This window comes from Capsicum annuum, chromosome 7, assembly GCF_002878395.1.
Source record: "Capsicum annuum cultivar UCD-10X-F1 chromosome 7, UCD10Xv1.1, whole genome shotgun sequence".
In the NCBI taxonomy this organism is placed as follows: Eukaryota; Viridiplantae; Streptophyta; class Magnoliopsida; order Solanales; family Solanaceae; genus Capsicum; species Capsicum annuum.
Window position 1 is genome coordinate 148,019,238 of NC_061117.1, and position 17,967 is coordinate 148,037,204.

Consider the following 17,967-nt stretch of genomic DNA (forward strand, 5'->3'; position numbering starts at 1 on the left):
TATTAGACCCTGTGCTTCTCTTTCTTTGTAACTCCTTACATAGCTTCCGACTTTGGAGTCAGCCCCAAAATCCTAATAGATCCTTTCTCAGCCTTTACCACAGTGGGTAAGTCTATCATAGCTCAGCGGGTATACAGGAACTGTCCAGTTATGGTGTCTTAGAAAGTTACTTCAACAGACCTTGTAGAGCAAGAGATGACAAATTTTGATGTCATTCTCGGCATGCATTGACTCCATTCATGCTATGCTTCAGTTGATTGTAGAAATAGAGTTGTCTATTTTTAGTTTCCAAATGAATCAGCCCTTGAATGGAGGGGTGGTACTACAGGGCTTAGGGGTCATCTTGTTTCGTACCTTAGAGCGAGAAGGATGATACCTAAGGGGTACATTTATCATCTTGTCCGAGTCAAAGAATTTAATTTTGAAACTCCAAATCTTGAGTCAATTTCAGTAGTGGGGGAATTTCCAGATGTGTTCTCTATCTTCCTAGAGTTCCTACCGAAAGGGATATCGACTTCGAAATAAACCTTCTTCCAGATACATAGCCTATCTCTATTATGCCATATAGAATAGCTCCAGCTGAACTTAAAAATTTGAAAGAACAATTGAAAAATTTCCTAGATAAAGGATTCATCAAGCCCAGCATTTCCCCGTGGGGAGCACCAGTTCTATATGCAAAGAAAGACGGTTCTCTTAGAATATATATAGACTACCATCAGTTGAACAAAGTCACCATCAAGAATAAATACCCACTCCCTAGAATTGATGACTTGTTTCATCAACTTTAGGGTGCCAGTTACTTCTCTAAGATCGACCTCAGATCCGGTTATCATCAGCTCAGAGTCGAAAAATGTGACATTCTAAAAATAGCTTTTCGAACTTGGTATGGTCACTTAAAATTTCTAGTCATATCATATGGTCTTACTAATGTCCCAGCAGCTTTCATGGACTTGATGAACAGAGTGTTCAAGAAGTACTTGGACATATTCGTTATAGTCTTCATAGATGACATCCTTGTCTACTCTTATAATGGAAGTGATCATGCAAGCAACCTCAAAATAGTATTGTAGACTCTCAGAGTCCATTAGTTGTTCACTAAATTCAGTAAGTGCGAATTCTGGTTAAGGTTAGTAGTTTTCCTTGGTCGCACAATTTCTGGTGATGGCATTAGATTTAATCCTCAAAAGACAGAAACAGTGAGAAACTAGACCAGACCCATCTGTTCGTCAGATATCAGGAGTTTCTTAGATTTGACTGGCTATTATCGATGATTTATTAAAGAATTTTCATCTATTGCATCCCTCATGTACAGATTGACTTAGAAGAAAGTCAAGTTCTAGTGGTCAGATTCTTGTGAGAAGAGTTTTTTGGAGTTGAAGACTCGACTCACTACAGCCCCAGTTTTAACTTTGGCCGACGGTATAGACGGATTTATTGTATACTATGATACTTCTAGAGTTGGCTTGGATTGTGTTTTGAGGCAGAAGGGTAAGGTTGTGGTCTATGCCTCTAGATAACTTAAGCCCCATAAAACGAATTATCCCACCCATGATCTTGAGTTAGCAGTTGTTATGTTTGTCTTAAAGATTTAGAGACAATATTCGTATGGGGTGCATGTTGATGTATTCACAGAACATAAAAGTTTGCAGTATATGTTTTCGCAGAAAGACCTGAACTTGCATCAGAGAAGGTGGTTAGAGTTGTTGAAAGACTATGACATGAGTGTTCTGTATCATCCGGGCAAGGCCAATATAGTGGTAGATGCCCTCAATAGGTTGTCCATGGGTAGTGTTTCTCACGTTGAGGATGGTAAGAAGAAGTTAGTTTAGGAAGTTCATCAGCTTGCCTAGTTAGGTGTCAATTTGGTTGATTCGGCTGAGGGTAGTGTTTGGGTTCAGAATAGTTCAGAATCTTCTTTGATTACTAAAGTAAAAGAAAAGCAAGATAGAGATCCTAGTTTGGTAAAGCTGAATGAGTCAGTCAAAGATCAGAAAGTGGAGGTTTTCTCCCAAGGAGAGATAGTGTGTTGCATTGCCAGGGTAGACTGTTTGTGCTGGGTGTTGATTAGTTGAGATGATAAATTCTTACAAAGGTGCATGATGCGCGTTACTCAATTCATCCAGGGGCCACGAAGATGTACCGCGATCTACGAGAAATCTATTGGTGGAGTGTGATAAAGAAGGATATTGCAAAGCTTGTAGCTAAGTGCTCCACTTATCAATAGGTTAAGATTGAACATCAGAAGCGTAGTGGGTTTATGCAAGAGTTCAGTATTCCCATATGGAAGTGTGAGGAAGTGAATATGGATTTTGTGATAAGTTTACCTCGTACTTGTCATAATCATGATCCGATTTGGGTCATTGTAGACAGGATGACCAAGTTTGCCTATTTTTTGCCAGTCCATACTTCCTTTTTAAATGAAGACTATGCCAGGCTCTATATTAGAGAGTTGGTTAGGTTGCACGGTATCCCATTGTCCATAATTTTAGATAGAGATACGCAGTTCACCTCTCACTTTTGGAGAGCTTTCCAAAGGGGTCTTGGTACCCAAGTCTATCTCAGTACAGTCTTTCACCCTCAGACAGATGGTTAAGAAGAAAGGACCATTCAAACTTTAAAAGATATGTTGGGAGCGTGTGTCCTTGACTTTAAGGGCAGTTGAGATGACCACTTACCTTTGATTAAGTTCGTGTATAATAAAACCTATCATGCAAGTATTCATATGGCTCCGTTTGATGCTCTTTATGAGAAGAGATATAGATCTTTCATTGGTTGGTTTGAAGTAGGTAAAGACGTGGTGGTGGGGCCTGATTTGGTATTTGATGCTTTAGATAAAGTACAGTTGATCAGAGAGAGGCTTAAGACAGCTTAGAGCCGACAAAAAACATATGCAGATGTGAGAAAAAAAGATCTTGAATTTGAGGTTGACGACTTTATGTATTTGAAAATCTCTCTCGTGAAAGGAGTAAATACGTTTGGTAAGAAGGGGAAGTTTAGTCCCCGATATGTTGGTCCTTATAGGATTTTGAGTCATTTCGAAAAGGTAGCCTATGAGCTTGAGTTGCCTGCAGACTTAGCATCAGTTCACCCAGTATTCCATATCTCTTTGTTGAAGAAGTGTATTGGCGACCCAACTGTAGTTGTTCCCTTAGAAATCGTAGATGTTTAGAACAGCCTTTCTTACGAAGAATTCCAGTCGAGATCCTTGATCGACAAACTCGCAGACTAAGGAACAAAGAAGTTTCTTTGGTCAAAGTTCTTTGGCAGAATCAGAACATTTAGGGAGCCACTTGGGAAGTAGAAGCAGATATGAGAACCAAGTACCCTCGTCTTTTCTCCGCAAACTCAGATTAAGCGTAAGGTAACAATCTTCTTAAAATTACTCTTTTCCATGCTCAGTTTCAGCTGCATATCATTTTCATGTTAGTCATACATTCACAGAACCAGTTCAGTCATGTGTCATGTTCTAGACTCAGTCATTTAATCATGTTTTCATCACGTATATCCAGCATGTAACCAAAGTTCCTCAGTGTTTTCAGCTTAATCAATCTCATTCAAGAATGAATGTTCCTAAGGTAGAGATATTGTAATACCTAAAAAATCCAAACCAATGTTAGAGCCATGTTTCAAGATCTTGCACAGTGCATTATAGTTCCTTGGTAGTTTTATGTATATTAAGGCCTCAAATAACTTCTAGCTATTAGACAAATCAAAATATTCCTTACCGATTAAGTTGTTGAGAAGAAAGTTGCTATGGTCAACTTTAAACAATCATATCTTTTGTTCTACTTAGAATTTTCCGGCCCAAGACCCGCCAAATTGTAGGAAATTAAATTAGCTTTCCAACGATTCTACTTTTGCCTAAATTTGATACTCAGTGGAGGAGTTATGACACTTTTAGTATGAAATAGTAGTTCATCGTGATTAGGCCGCATCGCGGTAATGGCCAAAATCACGTTCGTCCTTTTTTAGTGGATCACCGCGATAAGCACCGCATCATGCCAAGGGGCATTTTCGCGTTCGTCATATTCCAGTGAGGCACCGCGATGGCACCGCATCGCGCCAAGGTGCCAAATTGGGATTGTCCTTTTCCAGTGGCGCAACGCGTCGCGCCGTAGGTCAAAATTGGGATTTTCAGTTCAGTTCTGAGTTTTTAATTTTCAAGGGCATTTAAGTCATTTTCCTTCACCTCATTCAGTCCAAACACGAGATTTAAGTCCCAAGAGAGCATTATTTGCTCATTATTTTCACAATTCTCTCAAATTAAAGTAGCCCTCTTTCAAGAACAAACCCTAGCCCTTCAAGATCAAATCTCAAGAATTCACCATCAATTCTCACAAATTCAGAAATCAAGGTATGTTAGGTGTTCATTCTTGGGTTCCTTCCACACTTGGAGTTCAAGAAACCTTTTCGAGAACCTAAATTATGATTTACATTCTTAAATTGAATTGTTATCATGTATGTGTTGATTATATGAGTTTCAAACTAGGAAGATTATGAATTTCAAGTAAATAAACTAACATGTGTGTTGATTTATGTACTCTTCATGTTATAACCTATGAATTGTGAGTTGAATATTGTAGCTATGATATCCCCATGTTAGTCTTTCTCATGTACAAGAACCATGCTCCTCAAGTATTTGACAAAATATTTATGTGAACGAATTGTGCATAATGTCCTAATTGTAATGTTTTTATTTTAAATTATGATATGGTTCCATTATTCATGCTATCGAGTCCTGGGGATATTTTATATCCAAAATTAGCTACTTACTTATTTTACAGTCGTAATAGATTGATCCTGTAGTATACCGAGCAGTAGTATTCAGTAAGTTAACAGAATCAGCATGAGTTCAGTCAAGCTTAGTATAGTCTAGTGATTAGTGTCGGTTCAGTTGGGAGTAGGATTCAGCACCGAGAGAACCCAGGGATGGGGGAATTCCTACCAGTATAGGGTTTGACCCTTAGTAGCAGTCCCTGAGTTACAGAACTACGTAGCCAGCGTAGGATAAATCGTCTTCCTGCCAGACTAGGGTTAACATAACCATATACATCTTATGAGTCTTTCTGCTAGATTAGGATTGACCCAGCTAGTGTTAGTAACCAGTGGCACGGTGCTAACACCCTTCTAACTGGGGTTATAGGTTAGATCCCAAATTAGTCTATAATCAAGGTATGCCAGTTAGATGATAACTCCCACAGTCTCAATTTCAGTATTTAGTATTTATCATTCAGTACAGAACTCAGTTCAGTTCTATACGATCATAACTATCAGTTATTAGTAATCAGTTATCAGAAACTCTATAATTTAGTTTCAGTCTAATTCAGATAGACGATATATATTTGGTATTACATGTTCATTATCTTCAGTAGTCCCAGTCTTACATATACTCTCACCCAGTCACTTCATGATATTTAGTTATTATTACTCATGCACATGGACCCATGCATAATAGTCTAACCTTACCTAACATACCAGTACATTCAAAGTACTGATGCATACTCTCACTTTGCGCTATGATGTCTTATATCATAGGTTCGGATGCTCGGATTCCTGATTGTACTTAGCCAGATCAGTCGATCATCCGCAGCTACAGTAGTGAGTCCTTATCCATTAAGGACGTGATATTTATTTAGTCGTTGCATTATTTTAGTACTTTAATTATTTTCAGACAACGGTTGGAGTTAGTTAGGGCCTGTCCCATCAACTGGTTTATTTCTGATGTGTAGAGGCTTTTAGACACTTTCTGTTAGCAGTTATTCTACAGTTGTACTAAGTATTGATTTCAGTTTGTGAACCTTATGGCATTTTCGGTTTTACTTCCGCATATGGGTTAGATTGTGGTCCTTCGGAGTCGTAAGCACCGTGTGACACCCAGGGTGTAGCTTTGGGGTGTTACAATAACATACCCCTCATACAATATATGTATATTTAAGCTTACTAACATGTATCTTTAGTATGTTAATTTCACTAAAACTTAAAAACAAGAGATACATATAAAACTTAACAAATAATAATAGATACTAGATATTGAAAAAACTATCATGTATGTGTAAATATGGATCTAAGCTTGAAATTACCCAGATTTGAAATTACAAGAGATACATAAATCCACAATTATACAAAACCAGATATAGAAAACACTTAAAATGTATCTGTTGTTTTACAAAATATGTATCCTTGGTATAAATATTTGAATTAAATAAAAAATAGTGTGAGATACGTACAAAACAACCTCGTACACAATGTATATCTTGAAGCTTACTAACATGTATCTTTGATATGCCTATTTCACTAAAACTTAAAAAACAAGAGATACAGATAGCCAAAAAAAACAGAGAACAAGAGATACAAGAAATTGCTCTGAAGGTCTCCATAGATCTTGAATTCTTATTTTGATATAATGCTGCACAATTTTTTACCAAGAAACTTCAGCCGAGTTCATAGAAATCCAACATTTCATTCAAATGTCTCATTCTACTTGCCAAAAAAAATTGTGATACATTATGAGTGAAAAACAATGAAACTGCGGATCAAAAGGGCGTTGGTTCAATATCTCCCATATTAATCATGGAAAAGATATTGCCTCTTTTATATATATATATATAAAGGGGTAAATTTACCCCTTTCCCTTTTTTTCTTTAGCAAATTGAGGCTCAGATTTATGTTATGATAAGACAAAGGAGAAGTCATCCATGCCATTACTGCAATACACAATTATATGTATGAGAATGCGTCTCAATCACTAGCCATACAGGGTTTCCAAATCAAAATAAAGGTTGGTTATCTCCATAGACTAAAAAACGATAATCAAAGACTTTGTTTAATAAATACAACAACAACAACAACAACAACAAACCCAGTATGTTCCCACAAAGTAGGGTCTGGGGAGTGTAAGATGTACGCAGTCCATACCGCTACCTCCTAAGAAGTAGAGAGACTGTTTTTGATAGACCCCCGGCTCAAGATAAAGAATAGGCAACAAGGAGATGGATTACATAACAGAAAAGACATAAGGAATAATAAAAAGTAAATCAGAGAAATACGAAAATATGAGAGATATGGCTACACGAAATAAGAAGATAACAACTGAGAAAATATGAAAGGGACACCCATGTATAAGTAACATATACTCACCGCCATAGACACCTATAGACACAGACCTAAGGTTACTAACCCGACTACACAAGATCTCTCTTGGTGGCTTGCTACAACCCACACCCTCCCGCTAGCCTTCTACCCTTATCCGTGACCTTCACACCTTCCTATCTAGGGTCATGCCCTCAGTAAGCTATAACTGATCCATGTCATTGCTGATCACCTCCCTCCAATATTTCTTTGGCCTATATCTACTCCTCCTGAAGCCATCCAACGCTAGTTTCTCACACCTACGCACTGGGGCATCTGCGTCCCTCCTCATCACATGTCCAAATCATCTCAACCTTCCTTCCCACATCTTATCCTCCACTGATGCCAATCCTGCCTTCTCTCGAATAATCTCATTCCTAATCCTGTCCCCTCTAGTAAGCCCACACATCCAATGCATCATCCTTATTTCGGCCACCCTCACTTTTTGGATGTAAGAGTGCTTGACTGGCTAACACTCCGCGCCATACAACATGGCCAGACGGACTGCCACTTTATAGAATTTGCCTTTAAGCTTAAGGTGCACTTTCTTATCACACAGCACCCCCGAGGTGAGCCTCCACTTCATCCAACCTGCTCCAATACGATTGGTGATATCCTCATCAATCTCACCATTTCCCTGAATCAAAGACCCAAGATACTTAAAACTATCCCTCTTACAAACATCTTGAGATTCCAACCTCACCATCGCATCGTCCTCTTGACTCAAGTCACTAAACTTGCATTCCAAATACTCCGTCTTGGACCTACTCAACCTGAACCCCTTCGACTCAAGGGTTTGCCTCTAAACCTCCAATTTGTCATTCACGCCCCTCTGCGTCTCATCAATCAGCTCTACATCATCTAAAAATAGCATACACCAAGGCACCTCGCCTTGAATACTCTGCGTCAACATGTCCATCACCATCGCAAACAGGAATGGACGAAGAGTCGATCTCTAATGCAATCTTGTCTCGACTGAAAAATGGCCTGAGTCTCCTTCCGTCGTCCTCACCCTGGTCTTCCCTCCACCGTACATGTCTTTAATAACTCTGGTGTACTCCATCGGGACCTCTCTCATCTCCAAACACCTCCAAAAAACCTCCCTCGGAACTTTATCATACGCCTTTTCTAGGTCGATGAACACAAATGTAAGTCCCTCTTCCTTTCTCTATACTGCTCCACCAATCTCCTCACCAAATGGATTTTCTCTATCGTTAAAAGACCAGGCATAAATTCAAACTGGTTCTCCGAAACAGGCACAACCTTCCTCAATCTCCGCTCAAGCACTCTTTCCCAAATCTTCATAGTGTGACTCAACAGTTTAATACCCCTGTAGTTGTTGCAACTCTGAATGTCACCCTTATTTTTATAAAGCGGAATCATCGTACTCCATCTCCAAGCCTCAGGCATTTTTGCAGTCTTGAAAATACCGTGTCAAGACTGTGTAAAAACAATGTCAAATTATTAATTTTTTTAAAAAAATCGGTAGATAAGATTAGAAGAAATTGAATATGATTTTATGGAAAAAATTTACCTTAATTCAAAAGTTTAAATTAGAGAAAAAAATGAGATTGAAACCGCCGCTGAAATAATGGCGTAGAATAAGAAGGAAAATCGTTCTTAATTTGGTAAAGTAAGAGAGTAGGATGAGGGGTCTTTAACATGTATCTCAACTTTTAGTAAAAGTAGTAAATGTTGGGATATTTATAATATTTTAAAAGTGGAGGAATATTTAATAGTTTTATAAATTAAGTTGTTCTTTAAGGTAATGTTTTCATAAAATAATAGTTAAGAATAATTAAGTCAAAAAGAAAAATTCGATTAGTTTCAAAGTGCTCGTTGAGAGTTTGTGAGTCATTTGCTTACTTCCTTAATAAATGTCTTAATATCTTGGTGGAAGATATGATTTCTTGCAACTAAAGTTTATTAATCACTAGAAAAAGTATCCGTGCTTCGCGTGGTTAGGAAACATATTTTTCTTTATAATTATAAAAACAAGAAATATTTTTTATATATATAAATAAAGGTAATTATGTCTACATTTAGTTTAAACCATTTATTTCTATGAGAAATAGTAAAGTTTATGACGTTGTAAATGCATAAATAAAGAAAAGATAAATGCTAGTAATAAATGTAAAATCAGTAAATTTACTGAATTTTTTCAAAAAAAATAAAAAATGAAGAGACAAAGGAAAATAAAGGGGAATAAAAATACAACATGTGTTGTTAGCTTGCTATTCATTTGCACCTAAATGATATATAATAATTGATGCTTGTTTTTCATTTTTTATGCCATAAAATTATGAAGTCCTTTAATTTTGAAGTTAATATGAGATTTATTATATATTCAATTCAATTAAATGAATGCTATATTTATCCACGTTCAATGGATTATCATAACCTTCCATGTCCACTACTATACATTAACTTTGAAAAGAACTAATTTTGACAACAAATATGAATATGTTGGTTGATGACTTTTTAGCTTTCTAATTGAATACAAATGGTTATTCTTAATTTTTAATTATATTTAATATTTTGTAAACTCTTAAGATGGAATTTATGCCTTTTAAAAGTACAAAAATGACCAAAAAGAGAAAAAGATAAATAATAATGAAAGTCATAGCTCTCTCTCTATGTGTGTGTATATATATATATATATATTATTAAATATATATTTATTTTGAAGTGAAATTACTTGTTTATTATCCCTTTTTTCGTAATATATACATATAGATAATATACTTTCGTACATGGTTGTATTATTAAGGAGAACTGATTTTGTATGTTATAATTTATTTTTTTTAGTTTTACAGACTTTTTATAAGAGATCTTCATTTTTACACAATATGGGTGTGTTTGGTATGATGGAAAATATTTTTCATGGAAAATGTTTTCCTGGAAAATAAGTTGGTTTTCTACTTATTTTCTCATGTTTGGTTGGTGAGTGAAAAATATTTTTTGAAAAATATTTTATGGTGTTTGGTAGGTGAGTAGAGAATATTTTTTAGAAAAATATTTTCTAGTGTTTGATTGGTGAGTGAAAAAATATTTTTTAGAAAATACTATTACTAGTTGTTAGCTAGTATATCAATATTTCTAACAACTCAACAATTTGTAAGAAATAATTTAAGCATAACAAATAAAATCAATATTGAATTCTAAAATACTACAATCACTAAATTTAAGCAACTATTAATTAGCATAGGAGACACTTTTCAACATTTTGTCAGGACAATCTCAAGATACTACAATCAATAGAAATATAACGGAACGACAAGCTTATTCAACCTAGTGAAACAAGTTACATCGATGACAAGATGAAATATGCAATTAGCAAAAGTAAAATAGGTAAGTCTTTCTCTATGAATATGAAAATAACAATACGTTCAACGAACATTGGAAATGGGAAAAATTTAGATTTCACTTTTTTTTATTCAAGCAGTGAAAAATTAAAGTAAAGTACAGTGAAAAATATTTTTGAGTAATGTAAATTTTTGAAAAAAGTAAATTTTTTGAGCCATGTGAATATGAGTGTTGTTAGGGTGGGGAAAAGGGATGGGGGTGGGGTTATAAGTCTCATTTGTCATTTTCAGGAAAATGGCTTCCCTTGACCCATGAGGGAAGTCATTTTCCATCAAATGAAGGAAACTGAGTTGTTGTGAAAAATATTTTCCCAACATTTCATTACAATCAAACAAGGAAAAATTGGAAAACATTTTCCAGAAAATATTTTCTATCATACCAAACACCCTCATAAGGTATCCTCATTCTAACGCATAAGAGATTTTTTTTAAAAAAATACATTTCCTCATATTTTATTTAATATATTTTGTATGTTAGAAAATAATTCTCTTCATTATTTGCAATGATTGGCAAATCTTTGCAAGTATTCACCTCTAATTTTTACTTCAGCTTTTGTCAATATTTTTTTAACTGCTCTGTCCTAATTTTTGCTTAAAATCAGTAAATTAAAATCCACATTTTACTGCAAATTTTGTGTCAACATCTTCTCCCTCTTTATTTTTATATTCTTTTACCATCTCAATACTTTCATATATACCTCCTTTAAATTTATTATGTGCTTATTATATAAAGGATTCCTAAAAAGGGAAGAAAAGGAATAGAAAAATATAACTATCATAAAGTTTTTTATATAAAAAATTCAAGAATACTCTCACACATTTTAAGTAAAAAAAATAAATAATTCAAATCTCAAATGTAAAATCATCAACATTATATCCAATTATATCCATTAACTACTGAGCCTTCAATGTTAGTAATCACTTAAAACTGAAAGAATATATTCACTATTTAAATATGCTTTTAAATTTCTTTAAAAAATGCTCATAATTTACAATGAAGTTGGATTGATTCAACTTACCTTCCAAAGATATTTCAATCATTAACCCCAAAATTAGGATCTAGGTTTCCTACAAATAACGTACATATTCTACTATAATAAATACTACATTAAAAATCATAGTAAGGTAAATAATTTAAGATAAACTTTGTGCTCAATTAAAATTTTCAATTCCGATGATAGGGTGGACTATGATTGCTTTGTTGATATGATTTTCTTACAAATCATATGTATCGATCTCCCTGCTTACACTTCAAATTATTTGAATTAGATATGAATAAAAATCTATATACTATCTATATATATAAGTTAATTTTTTGTATAATACTTATTTTGTAATATACATTTAATATATTTTGTAAGTTAGAATATAATTCTCTTTATTAATTTAAGAAGAAAAGAATAAAAGGGAATTATTTTTTTAAAAAAAAATATAGCAACTTAAGAAAAGTAATATAGTGTAATACTCTTAATTAATAGAACATAACTATTGGGCACAATTGAATGCATATGGGGTAAATGATTCACAAATCTTTGCAAATATTCACCACTAATTTTTTACTTGATCTTTTGTGAATATTTTTTTAATTGCTTTGTCTTAATTTTTGTCTAAAATCAATAAATTAAAATCCACATTTTACTCCAAATTTTATGCCAACATCTTCTTCATCTTTCTTTTTATATTCTTTTACCACCTCAATACTTTCATATATACATCCTTTAAATTTATTATATGCTTATTAATCGAATAATTAACACCCCTCATCAGTCTATAGACATTTTTTTCTCACAACTTGATTGAAAAACAAGTAAAATGCAGTATGAAACAGAATCTTGAAATGGTTACCCACAGGAAGAAATAGAGAGAATGGCTTCAAAGAATATAGTGGTGATATTCAACAAAAATACATGTTGCATGTGTCATGCCATAAAGAGGCTCTTGTGTGGAATGGGTGTCAACCCAACAGTTTATGGATGCGATGATCATAATCCAACTTGACAGCATGCCTTGTTTAGTCTTCTTGCCAACTCCTCCTCCCCCTCTCTGCTGCTTGTCTTCATTGGTGGCAAGCTCGTTAGGTCCATGGACAGTATCATGGCAGCTCCTATTAATGATATATTAGTTCTTCTTTTAAAAGAGGCTGGTGCTCTCTGACTTTGATCATCTCTCTTTTCCTCCAAAGTAGCAGTAGCAAATAGAGAGCTGCTGCTTCATTCGTCATTCGTGTAAAAAAAGATGATGATGTGGGTTCGATCGATTCGGCGGCCATTGTCGTTGTTGGTTAAAGTTATTCGTCACTGATTCTTCTTTGTCCCAAAATTCAATATTTCTGAGAAATTTTTTGAACTCTGTACTTTCAAGATTCAATTTTTCTGATAATTTTTTTTACTTTTCTTGGGTCTACCGGACGGTGTTTGATGTAACAGAATCGACGACAAACAGAAAATTGAACAAAACGGAGCCAATTGAGACATACACAACTATTTTTTTCGTAATGAAAAGCAATAAATACAAGATTAGTGCTCAAATATCAATTTGTATAGAAAATGAATACAATATAAAATCCTAACACTTCATAAATGTGAAGAGGCCATATAGAAAGTTTTTCGGATCATACAACATCTCTTTTTTTCACAAAGGTTATAGGAGAAAATATAAAAAACTTTTATAATGTGTAGATTTACATTATCTAAAATACTTAATGTGTTGAGAAAAATTCATGAGTCATTTGAATAAAAGAAGGTTGCCTTTATATACTACTTTACATTTTATGCCACTTTCACTCTTTTGACCTTTGGTATTTTATAACTATTATGAGCTTTAAGAGACCATTAATTAGGAATACCAATGGAATCATACATCCATATTAATAAAGAGTAAGAATTTATTTATTTGTAAAATAAATTAACTGAAAGAAATGAGAAAAATTATCAAAAAAGGGAGAAAAAAAGAAAAATAAGATTGAAGGTCATAGAGAGGTGCCACATCATCCTTGTCTTGTTTCTCCTTTATATATATATATATTGATTTGATAGACAATAGTATAAGGATAATACTCAATAATGTATGTTAATAATATTAAAATTAATTAATAATTAATGCTGAAATTAATTATGATGTCATTATTTTTTTATGATTGTTTGATTTGTAGTATTAAATAAATAAGTTGTATTAACCCCATATTGTTAATACCAAAATATGATCTATGGCTAATACATATATTAATTGTACATAGGATCAAAATACTAACAAACAAGAGATTAAATAATATCAAGCTACTACATGTAATTTTCTCTAATACCTTTAAATGATCCCCAACTGTTTAAAGAAAATATACATAAAAAGAAAAAAACAAGTCAAAATTTGGCAACGAGTCAGTCGTATTAATACCTCTATTTTTGCACTTAATGAAGGTTGGAATCAAACATAATTCAAATCTTACGCCTTTAGATGCATTTGTTTACGTTAAAATTTAAATACTTATTTGGTCTGAATAGGTCGAGATACTTCTGCGTGAATATTTTTTACTAATATTATGTCCACAACCATCAACTGCCATCACAGCCACCAACCATCATTGTCAGCTACCATCGTCGTCCGACAAACCACCAACCACCAAACATTACCATCAAGCACACCTGCCATCACAACCACCACGAACAACCAACATCATTTCCAACCACTAGCTACTATCGGTCACTATCACACCTACTACTTCTAGCACTCTAATTATATCTACTTTCGCTGCCACTATCTCTACTGCTACCATCACTATTTAGCTGCTATCCACCTCGATCATTATAATAATATTCACTTTTGCTATTGCTGTCACTATCAATCACTACCTCCATTGCGATCAATTTCTACTGTCAATCACCTCCGCCATCACAATTAGCACCCCCAACACCAACACCATCGTCAACAACCATAGATTCTTCAACCACCAACAACATAGCCAACTTCTAACAACCAATTCCACCATCACAACCACCATCACCGCCATTATCAACCGCCGCTATAATTACTTCAACCACTTTCACCATCACAATTATCATCACCACTATCATTACAAACCATCTCAACTAGCAAACATAAATATTTTATTTTTAATTAAATAATAATTTTATTTCATCAAATTTATGTTTTTTTAATATTAATTATTTTTTAATTAACTTATTATGTTTTAAAATAAATAAATTATGGGAACTCAAATATTAAAAACCAAACCGTCTTCCCAAAAGCTACTATTAGCCTCATAGTATTAGAAAATATATACAGCGTATAAAGCGCACAACTTTTAGATTAAGAATATCCTTCGACTAAGATAGTGAAAATTAATTAAGATTGCTATATATCGATCCTCATCAATCATGCAATTAGCTAGAGGACCCATGATAATTAACCTCTTAAACGCAGAGATAAGTTGTAGTGAATAAATCAAAAGCTAGTTTAATCAAAGGAACCACGCCTACCATAGTCCTTTCTAATCATACGAATAATATAATTGCAATTAATCAACAAAATAAGCCAGAAATTAACATTTGTCGTTGATATTTAAAGGTTTAGTCCTCACCCTTTTTTGTTGATTGTCTGAGATAAATATATACGGCAATCAATTTTAGACACGTTAAATCTGTAGGGATGCCAATGGTTCAACCAATTAATTATATGAATAAATTTTAACTACATCATACCAATCAATTCAAATGCTGCAGAGCTTTCAAAAACAATGTGTTGCTTTATCAACCATTTGTTCCCCCTTAGAAATAATAGAAGAAGACTTTGCAAAATCTTATTTAACTAACACTCCATTAATTAAAACAGTAGAAGTTGAACTTGAAAAAAAATGTAATCATGCTTCGTATTTTTGTAAGATATCAAATATTTTAAAATAAATTTGATTTTTCAAAAGGACTACTAATATTTAAGATGGGAAGGAGTACCATATTAGCTAACATAATTAAAAAAAAAAAAAACTTGGATACAAGTTCACTTAGAAAAGTTAAAATTTTCTACCTTCTTTTTTACTTGTCACAACTTCTCATTTTGCGTCAAATAATATCAATTTTAATCAACATTTTAAAATATATTTTTCATTATATTACTATGAAAAAATTACAATTTATAATACTTTTTATATATATTTAGAATATTCAAATTTTAAGTTTAAGATGATAAATTAAATTTAATCCAATTTTAAAAATTAATTGCATTGACCCTCAAAAGACTAAAGACGATAATTATTTTAAAATAAAAAAAGTACATGAATATTAATTCCGTCATACATTGCATAGAAAAATAATATATGTTAAATGTGGCAGAAGCGAAAATTTCCAATTCCAAGAATAAGGAAGTCCTAATAATTATTAATCTTTTCTTTTCATTAAAAATATTAAAGTTATTATCCAATACGTGATACATTTCTAATTATGACCTCTAAAATGTAAAATCCACATCCCTCAGGAAGATCTCAAATTCCACACCTTATTTCTTTCTTCTTAGAAATTAAAAATAAAAAAAAAGAAAAGAAAAAGAAGAATATACATTCCCTCCATTTAAGAAAAAGTGTCCGTCCCTGAATACTTGACACTTTAAAATTAAGATAAAATTAATTTATCATTTTTTTTATTTTATCCTTAAAAATAAATATTTTAAAAACTAAATATAATCTAAAAGAGTTAAAAATAAATTAATAAATATATTTTTTATTTATAATTTCTTAAAGAATGTACTTAAAAAAAAAAAGAGAATATGGGATGGTGTGAGTGTATATATATGAACAAATAAAACAGTCCCTATCTAGAGCCTAGGATCCTATATTTTAGTGTGAAGTTCATTGAGTCCTTCATCTCCATCCATGTAGCTAAAGTCCATGTATTGCGTCAATGCAGGGTATCTATTTAATTGCTTCTTGTGATTTCTAGCTAATTAGACAAAAAACATAGAAAAAGACTAATCCTCTATCCTCGTGACAATAGAGAGATACAGCAGCCTATGTATAACGTTCTGATTATTGGCTATTTGTAGTTGAGATAAAAGTATAGCAGTAATTTTTCTTACCTTGATATAATTAAGACTGACGAAGACAACTATGTATCTAATATATTATTTTATAAGTGGATAAGGGTAGATATGTATGTAGACCTTATTTTTATTTTAGGAGGTAGATGAGTTGTTTTTGAAAGAATATCGACTTGAAAAAAAGGCTTAACATGAATAAAGAAGTCATGTCAAAATCATATAAAAATTATGTAAGACAAATTAAAAAAGAAATGTGACTACAACAAAATTAACGTCTATAATTAACGTGCAAGAGCCACAATACTCCCTGAAACATGACATACTAGGACAACTAGTAGGAAAATATAAGCTAGACAAACACTTAACTATCTATTAAACCTTTGCCCAAATATATGTTCTTCACAATCTCTTATCTAAGCTTATATACTCTGAAACTTCATCTCATGTCATGTTTAACTATCTATTAACCCAAATATGTGTTTTTCACATTCTCTTATTTAAGCTTATATACTCTGAAACTTTATCTCATGTCATGTCTAATTAACTATCTGTCTCCAATAATTACCAAGACGTGGCTAATTAGCATAAACTGTTTTAATCAGAAGGGTTTCACTTAAATGAAATTGTCAATGTATAAACTCAACAAATTCATGCACTGCTATATGCATACAAAGTAAAACATTAACATCAAAACAACACATTTTACGCTACACAACATTATAACGTTTACATCTCAGACTTTTTCTCACACACAAATAATGGCACTAAAAAGCCTGTCATTTTGAGACTGAACGAACTCGCTATCTATACCAACAACATAAACAACAAACTACATTTTCTGCCCCAGCTATATATACATGCATCCCCCACTAGTAGCTGATTTAATTCATCACTCCATCCCAACTCAAATTTTCAATGCATAACATAATATATACTTTCTCCATTTTATGTTATATATTTTGATTGAACGGTGAAATTAGAAAATTAATACCACTGTTATCTTGTGTTGTAATCATGTCAAATATGATGTTAGAATTAAAGAACTACTACTATAAATATCATATTGTGTTTAAAATTCATTTAATATGTACCTATCTGTTCCGTATACTAAAAAAGAAAATAAACCACATATATTGAATCATAAAGAACATGTAAGAACTTACTAAAATTACAATAAATATTAGATTTTAATTTATAATTTTAAAAATATAATTAATTAATATTAGAAAATGATAAAATATTAGGTGATTCTTTTCCATTAGTTTTACTCTTGATGGATAGAGTTACTAATTGATAGTTGTTGCTCGTGGTAGAAGATTAGTTGAGGTGCATATAAACAGATTCGAACACCAAAATAATAAAAAGCAAAAGAAAACATAAAAATCGAACCCATCAAGCTAAAATGCTGGCGGAGTGACCCACCCCTATATATAACTTTCTAATATCTAACATC

At 32.8% G+C, this 17,967-nt stretch overlaps 1 pseudogene; it reads right to left on the minus strand.

The window, feature by feature from the left end:
- LOC107876669 overlaps positions 1-14,446 on the minus strand; it is an 80,968-nt pseudogene extending 66,522 nt beyond the window's left edge.
- Between the last annotated feature and the right edge of the window lie 3,521 nt (positions 14,447-17,967).